Consider the following 13,371-nt stretch of genomic DNA (forward strand, 5'->3'; position numbering starts at 1 on the left):
CTTTCTTCTTCACTCAAGCATTATGAAAAAGAACACAGACAAAGAAGATATATTACCCTTCCCAGAATCCTTTGCATGATGATGCATCACCTCGTTACATCAAATGACACTTTGGATTACTTTTTAGTACAGGGTTTTCTTCATTTTCATGTTAAGAATAGACTGGCTAAACATGGTTTGATAGCCGAGAAATAAACATTTTGCAAGACCTGAAAGTGCTCTGTTCATCCACAGATGTTGGTTCTAGATAGCAAATCATTACAGAAAATTGAAATGCAAGAAATGCATTGTGGGAAGTGTAAGATGTGTCTTGTTTGGAGCACAGGTGCCTGGATAATGATAAGGCAACACAAGTAAATGTAGGGACAGTATTATACTTTTGATGTACACTCAGTTCTTCTATGGTTCATGCAAAGTGCATGATGCATCCTGCATTTTACATTTGATGTTCCAGTAGCAGAATGTAGTCTGCATTTTACATGGAACAGATGGCAGAATGTCTTTGAGATTGCTGTAAGGTTGTTTTTTTGCAGAAAGGTATTGCACAAAGGTATTGCACAAATTGTCAAATTTGTGTACTGGAAATTTGCATTCAATAATAGCAGTTTTGTTAAGATCATGGAACTGGAAATGGAAGTAAGCCGAAAAAATTAAAAATTTAACATAGATTTAAACCATTGTGGCGGAATGACTTTGAGCGGTTGGAATATGATGAGTTGGCACCTCAGTTTCTTTACTTGGGAGCAAAATTTGGGGGCCTGAATTTGTAAAGTTAGGAGCCAATGGGTCATTGCAGTTTTGCACTGTACAGCACTGGACTGTGACTCTATAGATGAGCATGTTTGAGACCCTATAACTTGCTAGACGAGAATCCAGTCTTGTTTACAGAGTTTAGGGTTAGAGTCTATGGTTGGGGTAAGGCAGTCTTGTGAGACTAGTTGAGTTGTACACGATTCAGTAATCACTCCAGTTTGAGACCCTACATGCAGCGTGAGAGTTTTGATTTGAAGGCTTACGAAGTTGCGAAATGCACAAGAACCTTGTGCAACTTGTTTTCGTTCATGTCAAATTATGAAGTCTTTCCTAGGATAAAAATAACTGGCACCCAGTAGGTGTACACTTTGTGAAGTTGGTGTACAATGCAATGTATTTCTGTCTTTCTATTGTTGTAGACAGAGAGGTTTCCAGGGGTCATAGTATTAGAGGCTTTGTTCCCAGGGACTGACTGACTGTTAGATCACGAGGTTGGTTGTTTGGATCAATTGCTGTTTTGCACAAGTCTCATTTCTCGTTAGCGAAGTTCATGTTCTGGGGATCAGGGTTCCTGGTAGACTTGAGTTTTTGGGTGTTTTTGCAAAATAAAATCATGGGGACCCTATATTTTTTAATTTGAAAAATTATGGGGTCCACCTGAACCCCATAATTTGAGTTGGAATTTGTGTCCACATGACAAATAACAATTCTTCGGGACTCCATTGTTTACTGCTGGGGAGTAGTGGAAATTGATGTCTTTCAGGTATCCATTGGGCTTTTGCTAATATAAATTAAACATCATTATGCTTTCTGTGTGTAGTATGGAAATTGACCTGATAGTTTCAGGGATGAGTTTGACAGTGGGGGATTGGTGTAGTATATTGTGATAAATTGGTAGAGTAGTGAGTGGTATATCATATTGTATTGTCATACATGGGAGCCAAAATTGTGTGCCCCAACTTTGGTCAGCGAGTTTTGAAGTGGAACAATTTATTGCAAAGGTTTACATAACGGAGTGCTTTACAGGCAGTCTTTTGAGATTTAATTTGTCCAAAGACAGTCAAAGTGTGCCAAATTTGTATTGCATGATTGTAGCTAAATATAGAATTGCCATTCAATAAATAAAGATAGCCACTTCCGGATTTGACAAAAGCTTTGAAAAAAGGCCACTTTTTTTCCAGCAGCTGGCAGATGATAATATTTGGAAAAGGAAAATTGCAGGAATGTGTCTGTACAATGATAGGCCATCTGTATGTGAATGTCCATTGTAAATTGGCCATTCCAGTTGAAATGCATACACTCTCTAGATGGAAGGCATGTTAATTTCACACACAGGGTATATATCCTAATATTCATGTAGAATTGTTCAAAACAAGGTTATTCCAAATTGTTATGTAAGCAAACCAAAAACTTGATTGAACCAAAAAAATTGCATTAGAATGAGTATGAAAATGATGAATTTGTGTCTTATAATATTTCTGTCTTTTTATCATTTCTGCAGGTACAGCAGCAGACATCACGCGCAGACAATTGTTGAATGAACTCCAAAAGATGAGGTTGCCATTGCTGAAGGTAAGGATTGAAGAATTCTACAGATATGACACAGATGTATGACACAGATATGTCTCATACAAAGACATCACTCCAAGTGTGGATAATAGTAGCTCTTTGCGATATATATAAGATGTCATACATGGATCATATCTGATGAAATATCACTCTTAATCAGTGACTTGGCGGCACGAAGACTTATCTCCATTAAACTCTGTTGGTGCGATTGCCTGCATTATGTTTGAATGCACTCATTGCATGGTGCGTGCGAAGAGTTCATTTGCAATGAAGCCATAACATTGGAGCAACTGTACTAGGCCGAAATGCTTTTGATATAATAAGGCAGTCGGAGCACAGATTGAATTTGAAGGAGTACCAATGTCAGGTGGGATATTTGAAGACTATAGTGGAGGAAGTGCATTGTGCCTGTTCAGAAATATTTCTGTGAATAAAATTGCTCCGATCTTTTCATATTTTCGACCAGTCACAAATGATCTGGTTTTCAAACATGTTTGTGTGCATGATGAAGATGGCTCAAGACCAGTTAATATTATACCTAAAGCTTCCAATCTACTGATTTCATTTGAGAATACCGTAAAAACTCGATAGTTAGCATGTGCTTACTATTTAGCGCTTTTGAAAACATGAAATTGTACCAAAGTCTGGCGCTTTACCAACTGAGTAATGGGGATGAGACACACATTTGCAGGTTTAAAAAGACCTACATTTTCTTAAATCTAAATTTGTACATTAGGCACTCCCTCCATTTAATCGTTTTCAAATGATTATCAACAAAAGTCACCAATGCTAAAAAGTAACCAGAGTGGTTTTCATAAAAAAAATGATTTTCGGACAAAATGGATATTGTATTGTGGGGTGATGGCTTGATTTATTACATAAGACAAAACTGATTAGTGGATAGGTTAATATATTACTAGTATTACATCAGAGAACACACCACTGATGAAGGGATTGCTGAGATTTCCCTAACTGAGTTGCATACAACATTCTGTATATGGGGTGTTTAATTTTTTGGTTCAGAGGTTACCTATTTTCTCAAATTCTTGCATTGGAGATGATATTACACATATCATCTACATATATTTTGCAACAAATGTTTGTTATGGGTGGGTACATTATTTTCCAATGATTTTAGTTGATGATTCCACATTTGTTGTGCAAGTTTCTTTTGTGAAACTATGAAGCAAATTGAGCGTTTCTAATACTTTCTTTTAAATGTGCAAACTTTGATCACATCATTATATCAAGAATATTATTGTTGACATGGGTACATTTCATTGCACTATGTCATCTCGCCACTGAGTCAAAAAAAATGTCTGGAGTCTTGATAATTTGATTTTTTGTAATATTTGCTCGAAATTTAGGCCAGTCCATTGATTTTATAACTGTGGTGGTCAATTTTTTTCAAACCAGATTTTTTGGCATATTTGTAATGTTTACACATGACCCAACATTACTACCAAATTGGAATCAAACAATGTAGGCCAATAGCAATTTTGAATCCCCATAGAACACCACAATTAAGCGGCCAATATAATAAATGAATTTGTTCGTTTTACAGTACGGCTGTACCTCATTATTCCGGCATAAGATGACCAGAAAACCTGCCTGAAAGTTATTCTAATAATTCATATGTTTATTGTTTAGCAAAGAATAATAAAATTGAAATTTGACCAAAATCGTATACGGCTTTTGCTGTCGGGATATTTAACCATTTCTTGCATGGTTCAGACTATGCAGCAAGACGGCTATTTCTTGCAGAGTGGTGTGATCAGCTAGACGGCGTATGAACTTCTGAACTCATATGTAGCATTAGATAACATAATCAATCATAATACACATGTAGTTGCATAGGCAAATCAGTAATTAGCGTTGCTCCAGACATAATAAGACAAAAGAATTTAAATTACCTCATGCCTTGTTCATCAAAAGACGAGGATGTTATCGATTTTAGTTCCGTCTGTAATGATGGAGGTCAAAATTGGTCTTGGAACATTATTAGGAAGAGAAAGGATCAAATTAAGTTTAACTGGAAATTTAGGAACTTGATGAAAACATACAGCAAAGGTTACAGAAAAGCGGGCCGATAAATTAAATTTTGAATTGATGTTTCTTTGAACAGGTCAGTATTTTTGATATTTTTATAACAATATATATTTTGACTTGCTATATATTACTGCAAATCATCAAGGTATCTCAGTACATGCAAGTTGGGAGAGAAGGCAGGTAAAATTTGATTGTTGGCACTGTTTGATTACTCTAATATATTCCATTTTATTCGCTGGTATCGAATAGTTCCTTAACATTCCAGAAAACTGGTCAGACTGCATCTATTTATTACTTCCGAAAATAATTGAAAAGGTCCGAAATATTTTATTTGATTGTTGTTTCAACCGAGTTAAAATTTGAGTCGTCCGGCCTGTCCCCATCATTTTTAGTTTATATCTTTACCTAAAGTAAAAAGTCAGGAAGTGTCCGAGACATTGTTGCGCAACACAACATTCCTTTGAAGAAAGTGGCAACAATTACCACAAATTATTATGGAGATTAAATTTTAGAGATAGAAAAATGGGAAATTATTGTTCTTCCGAGTTTTAAACATAACAGTTAGTGGAAGGAAATACTAATTTTCCCCTCAAAATTAGGTCAGCATTTTTAAAAGGGTCAAGTGTTGGATATTTTCCCATTACCATGATTACAAATTGACTCAGTTTTGATTTTTAAATGCCAATCAATAATTAGTGCTATTTATTTAACCCAGAAAATAGTGTGAAATTGGGGCTAATAGACAGCGAGTTTTGTTTGAGGCAAACCATTATAATTCAACTGGGAAAACTCATCAGACAGCGCTATGAGCAGGGTGTGATTTACTTTGAAAAATTTACGTAGCAATTTTTAGCGAAAACATTTTTTAGGAGATGCCACATTTCAGGAAATTTCGAAGAAAATTTACACAATTTCAGGAAATTTTTGCACTACCCTTCCTAGGCAAAAGGATAGGGAAAAGTGCATTTTCAGAATTTTTAAAATGTTTTTCAGGAAATTTTGACAACACCAAGTGGCATCTCCTGATTAGCAAATGTTTATATTGATATAAAATTGGATCGGTTGAGCCCATATTTATTAATCGAGCTATGAGTTTTAAAATATTGGACGAGGCGTGGTTGAGTCCAATATTTTAAAACTCATAGCTCGACAATAAATATTAGCATAAAGCATCAATTTTATCATTATTGTGTTGGATCCAATATTTTGTTTAACACACTTGGATTCATCAAAACATAATAATGTAAGAAATTGGTATACAAAATTGGGAGCATTTTGCTCTGCTACTCCAGGTAAATCGAACGCTGACTATGAGTATGATGAGCTAGAATGGTTGCATTTCCAGTGGCACAGTTCAGTTCAATATCTTCCATTGAGCAAAATTTAACCTCAAGTTGTGGAATATGAGTTTTTGTACCGAAGATAGTCAAAGGTCATTCCATGAATGTATAGGCAAGTTGGGGTCAAAGAACCGAGGCCCGTTGAATGAGAATGTTTGAAATCCTAGCGCATCGTTTTTCTTTCCTGCACTACACATGTCAGAGACCTTTATCTATATACACGAGATTCACCAGTTCCGGTCACTCTTGTTAATCGTAAGTGCAGTATGATGGACATTAACGGTCAACAGTTGACTGCTGCAGCAGACGTATTATAAACCCATTACGGGCTTAACGATTTTTCAGTGCTAAACTTGTGCAGTGGTTGATTGTGAATGCTCAAAATGTTGCAAATTTGGGATGCCTTTGGTGTCGTTGTAGGGATTTTTATTGCACCTACTTAAAAAATTCATTTCAGTTAAAAATATTTTGAATATTAAAAATTGTTTGATAGAATTTGATGAGAAAAAAAAATCAGCTGCTGTCGCTATCTGCGTCCAAGGGTTAAGGTACTGTCCCCTGTGATAGAGTTGTGTTTCAGAATAAATATCGCACAGATCTAAGGGGAATACGGCATGCTAGCAACAAGAATATACGTTGAATTTTTTAACAGGCTTAGATTGACCAATGTCAAAGTTTGGGAATTGTGGCAATTTGATAAGTGTTAGATATTGTAGGTGTTTTACAATGTAGTGAGTGAACAAGGTGAAGGAATTATGAGCAGAGAGTAACCAGGGATGCATGCAGGCTGTATCAAAATGCAGAAAAGATATCTTACCCTTCCCAAAATCCTTTGTAACATGATGTATCACCTCATTTCATCAAATGACACTTCCATTATTTTGTACATGTATGGTTTGCTTTCAAGTTTAGGATAGACTGGCGGACTGGGTAAACATGGTCGATGATAGTCGTGATTTGTAAAATAAATTATTTGCGAGATCTGGATGTGCTCTGTTCATTGAGGTACCTTTTGGCACTACCGACCCGTGTTGCACGGGATAGAAAATCAGTACAGAAAATTGAACTGGAAGCAGTGCATTGTGGGAAGTGCAAGATATCTATTCTGATCAAGTGATCATTATCCACCAGTTCTCCATCCATTTGTGGTGTTTTTTAATACCCACCTCTTCCAATCCCATAATTCAATTGGATGTACTTGAGGACAGACTTTGAAATATGAAGGGAAAAAATAATGTCTGCATATTTGAAGTGTATCCATTGGTGCATTTCATTTCATTTCATTTCTTTTCTTTTCTTTTTTCTTTTCTTTTCTTTTCTTTTCTTTTCTTTTCTTTTCTTTTTTTCTTTTCTTTTCTTTTCTTTTTTTCTTTTCTTTTCTTTTCTTTTCTTTTTTCTTTTCTTTTCTTTTCTTTTCTTTTCTTTTCTTTTCTTTTCTTTTCTTTTCTTTTCTTTTCTTTTCTTTTCTTTTCTTTTCTTTTCTTTTCTTTTCTTTCATTTCATTTCACATTCATTTCATTGCATTGCATTGCATTGTATTGCATTGCACTTTCATTTCACTTTCATTTCATCATTTCTATTTTTATTTCATTTCTATTTTTATTTCATTCCATTCCATTCCATTGGTCAGTAAACATATAAAAATATATTGCACATTCAAAAGCACTACATGATACAGGCAGGCTGATACAGATCACTAAAAACTGGTGAAGGACAATAATTTTGATACAGCCTGTATTTGAACTGATGAACCATTGAACATGATTGATTGATTGATTGATTGATTTTATTTGGTACTATAAGAATAACATACAAATTACACTACATATACAGTATTATTATAACAAAATAAAATATATTGCACATCAAAATTGTATAACGAAATTACAAATCAACACAAGTACCAAGGATAGCCCAAAAAGCCTTGGGAAAAGCTTATTTCCATTGGGGTCCTTTACAAGTAAGAGAAATATAGGAACACACTGCCATACAAAAACAAGAACAGAGACAACGTGCACAAAGGATGCAAAAAGCAGATATGTGAGACCAGCTCAAACTCTAAAAATCAAATGGACCCTTGATGAGCTAAAAACTGTTTGACAGATTGTTTGTACAATTTAAAATCATTGATGTTCATTGTACTCTAATTCAATGTAAGTACTGTATTGAGAGTCCAAAAGGTTTAGAAAATTCCTCCCAAAATGTTCGTAAGTTTTGGACTTTTTGATATGACGTCATCTATGCACAAGTGGCGCTTTACAAACAAAATATATCAAACTACTTGTACATGCACAATTTTCTCCACAATGCTTCAATGACGCACCATTCATACGGATTTGGTGATGCATCATTTGAAAATTAATCATGGTAGCAACAATATTTGTATACTTGTAACAAAATGATCCATAGACCTGTAAAATAACCATGAAATTTGATGTAATTCTGACTATTTAATTCTAAAAGTCAAAGCTGACTGACTGAGTGGGCACTGACAAATACCAATTATTTCGAGACGATAGAATATTGATGATTGTGTATTACATTGAATTGTCTTATTGTCTGGCTGTGTGCATATCGATCAAACCGCATAAGAGTTATACAAGTAAATGCATTTTGAGAAGTTCATTGTTTTACAGGAATATAAGAATAGAATTTTGAAAAGGAATTTGAAAGCTTGAATGGATTCATCAATCTTTTAAAGGAAGCTTCTGTAAAAGTGCCATTTTGTCTGCACTACACTAATTTTCTTGTTTTCTGTACCTTATTTTTTTATTTAACCTGGGGTGACCAATCAATGCACTGGCACTGTTCTCCCTTAGTTACAGTGACAATTTTTCTATATTTTGTAAGTCTTGAAATTTTGAATTAGGAAAATGATAAAGAAGCTAATGTCTTTAAATCAATATGGCATAATGTTTGGGCCCTGAGAGTGGGAATTTACATCAAATTAGATTTTGGTATGTATGTAGTGTGTACAGTTCTGATCTAAAGTCTAAGCTGCCTGACTGCGTGGGCACTGCCACAAATGCCAATTATATGGAGACAATAGATTATTGATAATTGATGGTTATAATGTATTACAAGTCTGGCATTGGATTGTCTGGCGTGGTGCAATGAAGTGATTCCGTGTACATATCGATCAAACTCGACGAGAGTTATACACAAGTATGAAGCCTTCTGATGAAGAGGTCAATGCTTTACAGGAATATAAGAATAGAATTTTGAAAAAGAATTTGAAAAGCGTGAATGGATTATCAATTATTTAAAAGGGCATTTCGTGATTATTTTCAATAATTAGCAGCAATTAACTCATCAGAAACTTGCTCTTGTTGATGGCAATTTAACTCAATAATTGGAATCGGGCTATTTTTGTAATGAGCATCCATATTGTAAGGAAAAATCAGATCACCTACCTTTAAAAAAATGAGACCATCCACCTTTAAAGTCTGGGTTGAAACAAATCATGAATGTTTTCAAATAACATACAACAGTCGCCGCCTCCACACTCCACATGGGAGGTACGGTTTGTATCAATGCACACACCCTGGATCCGCATCAAAAAAGCAACTGTCGACGTGGCACGCGGAACCGCACCTGGGAAATGACCGCATAGTGAGCGCATTTCTTTTAGTGTGTGTAGGAGGCAATGCCGTGTATGTGTAGGGCACTCATGTCGTCTGCATGCACAAGAGAAATTCACATAGATCCACATCCCAGTAATACGCATTGATGTAGATCTTCGTCTACCGTATGGAATCCCTATTATGTAAAGAAGTAGACATTACATCATTTGCATATTCGTCTGGCTGAAAAACAAAATCAGAAATAATTAAAAGTGCAACATGAATACGTTTGTTCCAGAATAGATCTCATTTACATGTGTAACAGACAGTTGTACTTGAATGTCGATTATAGCAACACAATCCTCTCGTAATGATCTATTCAAATTATCAATAAAGACCGACATTATCTGCGTCTGCCAACAAAAAGTGCAAGAGTCTGATGAGCAATTAATTACTTCATTAAATTGCTGGTAATTATTGAAAATCAACACTGGGTTTGTTTTCTAATGATGGATCATTACCCTGAGGGGAATCTTGTTGATGAAATCAATTGAATTAAATGTTGAATGTAAAATTGATGCAGAATGTAGTTAGCTATAATTGAATTTTGTTAATAAAAGACATAGGAGGGGGAGGGAATTTTATTATTTTTTTGAACTTCAAACTTGGTAGGATGATAAATGGTGACCTCATGTACTGCATAGTTTTGCCTGGAATTTGATTAATCCTGCAGGCTGCACGCAATAACCGATTAACTTTTTACTTAGTACATGTAGGATGATAGACTATGATGACCTCTTGTGCTGTATAGTTTCGTGTCAGGTTATTTGCATATTAATGAGCTTATTTGCATAATTATTCTTTGTATTTACTAATACCTATTATTTACAAACCTTAATTACAAACCACATAATGCCAGTTTTAAGTGTGTATGTGCCAAACAGATTCTGAAAGGAGTATCTTTGGACCTGATTTTATGACCCCCCTACCCCCCTAAAAACAAACATAAAATATAGGGTCTTGGAAGCTGAAGTGTTGGCGAATTTAGTGCAAATGAGAGCCTAAGTGCTACTAGTTTTTGGAAAAAAAATACAAAATGAGGGGCATTAGAATTGATGCCAGCTGAAAACAACGGTTGGGAGTGGAGCATGGAAAGTGAAAGTGGGGTTAACCAATGATAGCATACAATTGCTTCACCTGTACTTTGTCTGGTTCATTCTAGCCAGATGTCAGATCTTTCCCAGGGAAAGATGACATTCCAATCTTCCCCTTTAAAGACCACTTGGAATTTTGGATTATACACTGTAATCTATTCAGTATTATGTCATCATTCTTTATGTTGTGGTTCTTATGATAGATTATGTAATCTGAAACTGTCTTGATAATCTGCTTTACAGTCAAATCCATCAAAAGTGTGCAGATAATTAATAAATCATTGGATTGCTCTTGTGCCCTCTACAAAATTTGATGCTGCAATTGCATGGAAAACACTGCCTAGTCCAACTTGTGTAAGCTGTGATTTCCTCTCCTTCTAGCCACGCATGTATTAAGATAACTGAACTAATATGAGGTGGTGAACCTGACATAGAGCGTGTTTCTACAGGCGCACCGCTAAGTTACCGCTAAATGGATAACGCTATCTTACCGTTATCTTACCGTTTAGCCTGCTGTTTCCACAGACGGGTTTTTGCCGTTGGCGTGTTCATACCGTTTAATCTGAATGACAAACATGTTTTAAAAGTGTATTTTGTCTTACCTTTTACAGTAGTATGGCCAAAATCTTGCATCGTAGGCCTAGAATTAATACTAGAATGGATTGTTTAATGGTTGATTGTTGCTAAATAATCACTTTTTTTTGTTATATTTTGCAAATCAACAGAAAAGTTTTACATTTTACACAGTTTTTCACTATTTTGTAGCATTTACAAATTTCCGTGAGCAAACCCCGAATTCCGTGAGTTTTTCTGTTTTTCCGTATCACGGAGAAATTGTGGCTTTACATAATAGTTTGGTTTGTTATGTTGCCCAGGCTATTATTAACGTTTTTGTCATGTCGTCTGTCCAATTAACATGTTGATTAACAGCCATGTTGTTTGATTTTGCTCAATAATCGGCAAGTTACCGCTTAGGTCTGTTTCCACAGAAAATCTACCCGCTTCGTCAACGGCAAAAACCTACTCCAACGAGGTTTCCGTTGGCGATGAAAAGGCGTTGCAAAAAGGCGTTGGAGGCTGTTTCCACAGGAGTAATTAACGGGTCCATACCGTTTCCAAAACGGTATTTGGCTCTGTAGAAACACGCTCATATACTGATTCTTCAGCCTTTTTGCTGGGTGGTTTCCTTAGTTTTCTTTCAGATTCAGGTACAGTTGATAGGGAACTCCATTCTACAGTAAAATTGGTAATTTTTGCCTGTGTAATTTGTGGTGCTTTGCAGATTTTGAACTCTGTCGCTACCTAAGGCCAAAAAAAAAAAAAAAATTGTTTGTTTGTCCTCCACAGCTTTGAAAGAGGACGTGCGGGCGGGTGGATTTTTTTTTTTTGGATTTGAGAGTATTTCTGGACCTTGCTAGAGCTAAATGCTACAATCATTCATGGTGACTTAAAAAAAACCAACATTTTGTTTCTTTAATATGCAGTTAAAGTTATAATTTGCGTTCATGTCATAGTCTTTTAATGATTTGGTGGGCTTTTTTTATTTTCAACCATGAAAGATCTTAGCATTTAGCTCTAGCTAGGTCCAGAAATACTCCAAATCTGAAAAAAAAAATTGAATTTTACTTATTTTTATTTAAAAAAAAAAAAATATTGGTCAGGCCTTCATCTGAGGAGTGGGCGGTGGAGGACAAACAAACAACTTTTTTTTTTTGGCCTAAGCATAAAAAATATTAGCAAGTTTTTATTTTCATGGTAGCTGTATTGAGGGCGAAAATTAATTTCACACAAAAATGTCCAATTTTAGAATTTTAGGACTACAAGTGGGTGAACGACTTGACAATGACACAAGGAGCTTAGCTCCCCAACCATTTCACTTAGCCGTAACCATGACAACTGAGAAGTTTCCCAACCAAAGCTTTAATAAAATAGGATTTCAAAATAACTAGAGTGATTCCTGCCATGTGAGTGGTTGAACGACCTCAAGATTTTAATTACCGCTATGATTACGAGACTGAAATGTCTCGGGATTGTTATATTTTTCAACTCCGCAAAAATCTTGATTTTCTGTGCGGTGACACCCTGGCTTTAAATTTTCAAATCAAGATGTCGTTTTGATACGTCATTGCTTGATACAGAACCTTCAATAGATGTTTTAACCCCCTGGACACTACTGGTCATTTAACAGCATTTCTGATTGGTTGATAACTTGACATGCTCATTTCAATTGCCAATCACAACTAGGCTTTAAACTATTTATGATCAAACTTGCATTTGCATATAATCTTATTAATACCCTCCTTAATTGGTTCAAAATTGGACATACATGGAGTATTCATTTTGGCCAATCGTCAGGTAGTTCTCATGGGTTTAAAGGGGTGTGACCAGATCAACAGCCTCATCCTCATCAAAACTGAGCTTTTAGTAATAGTAGAAATGAATTCAATGCCTAAGTTATGTTTCGTAAAGATGGTGTGAAGTGATTATGCGATTAAAAATGTGGTGAATTGCGGTAACCACAACTGGCTGTATCCTATGGGGCCAATCGCTATAGCAATACAAATATACAATTCAAAAATTGGAAACATTGTTTTAAGGATAGGTCTCGATGTAAGACAGAAAACAGAAGATGAAAAAATAGGACCCCATCCAGTTTCATAACACATTTAAATCACAGTCTCATATATTTTTCACTGTTTTGTGAATATTGAGCTATTTTTGTTATTTCAATCAAATTGTGTTCTTAAAAACATTTATCAAGTTGGTTTTTGTGAAGCACTTAGTCTGCACGGCTTCCTGATTGCTTCTATTCATAAGTGAAGTGGTCTATGTGTAGCCGCTGTAAAGTGGTAATATTCATGCATGTAATTTTTTTGCCTTTTGCCAATTTTGAGCATATTTTGCTCTCTTTTTTTTAATATGATTTTGAGTGCACAAGTCGGT

At 35.3% G+C, this 13,371-nt stretch overlaps 1 long non-coding RNA gene across 1 annotated transcript in view; it reads left to right on the top strand.

The window, feature by feature from the left end:
• The window catches only part of LOC140168908 (uncharacterized), a 130,101-nt gene that overhangs the window by 92,154 nt on the left and 24,576 nt on the right, over positions 1 to 13,371 (top strand). Inside the window, exon 4 of the long non-coding RNA XR_011861280.1 lies at positions 2,255 to 2,325. This is a non-coding gene — a long non-coding RNA (uncharacterized lncRNA). The remainder of the gene's footprint in view (positions 1 to 2,254; positions 2,326 to 13,371) is intronic.

The sequence above is a fragment of the Amphiura filiformis genome, chromosome 14, assembly GCF_039555335.1.
Source record: "Amphiura filiformis chromosome 14, Afil_fr2py, whole genome shotgun sequence".
Taxonomy (NCBI): Eukaryota; Metazoa; Echinodermata; class Ophiuroidea; order Amphilepidida; family Amphiuridae; genus Amphiura; species Amphiura filiformis.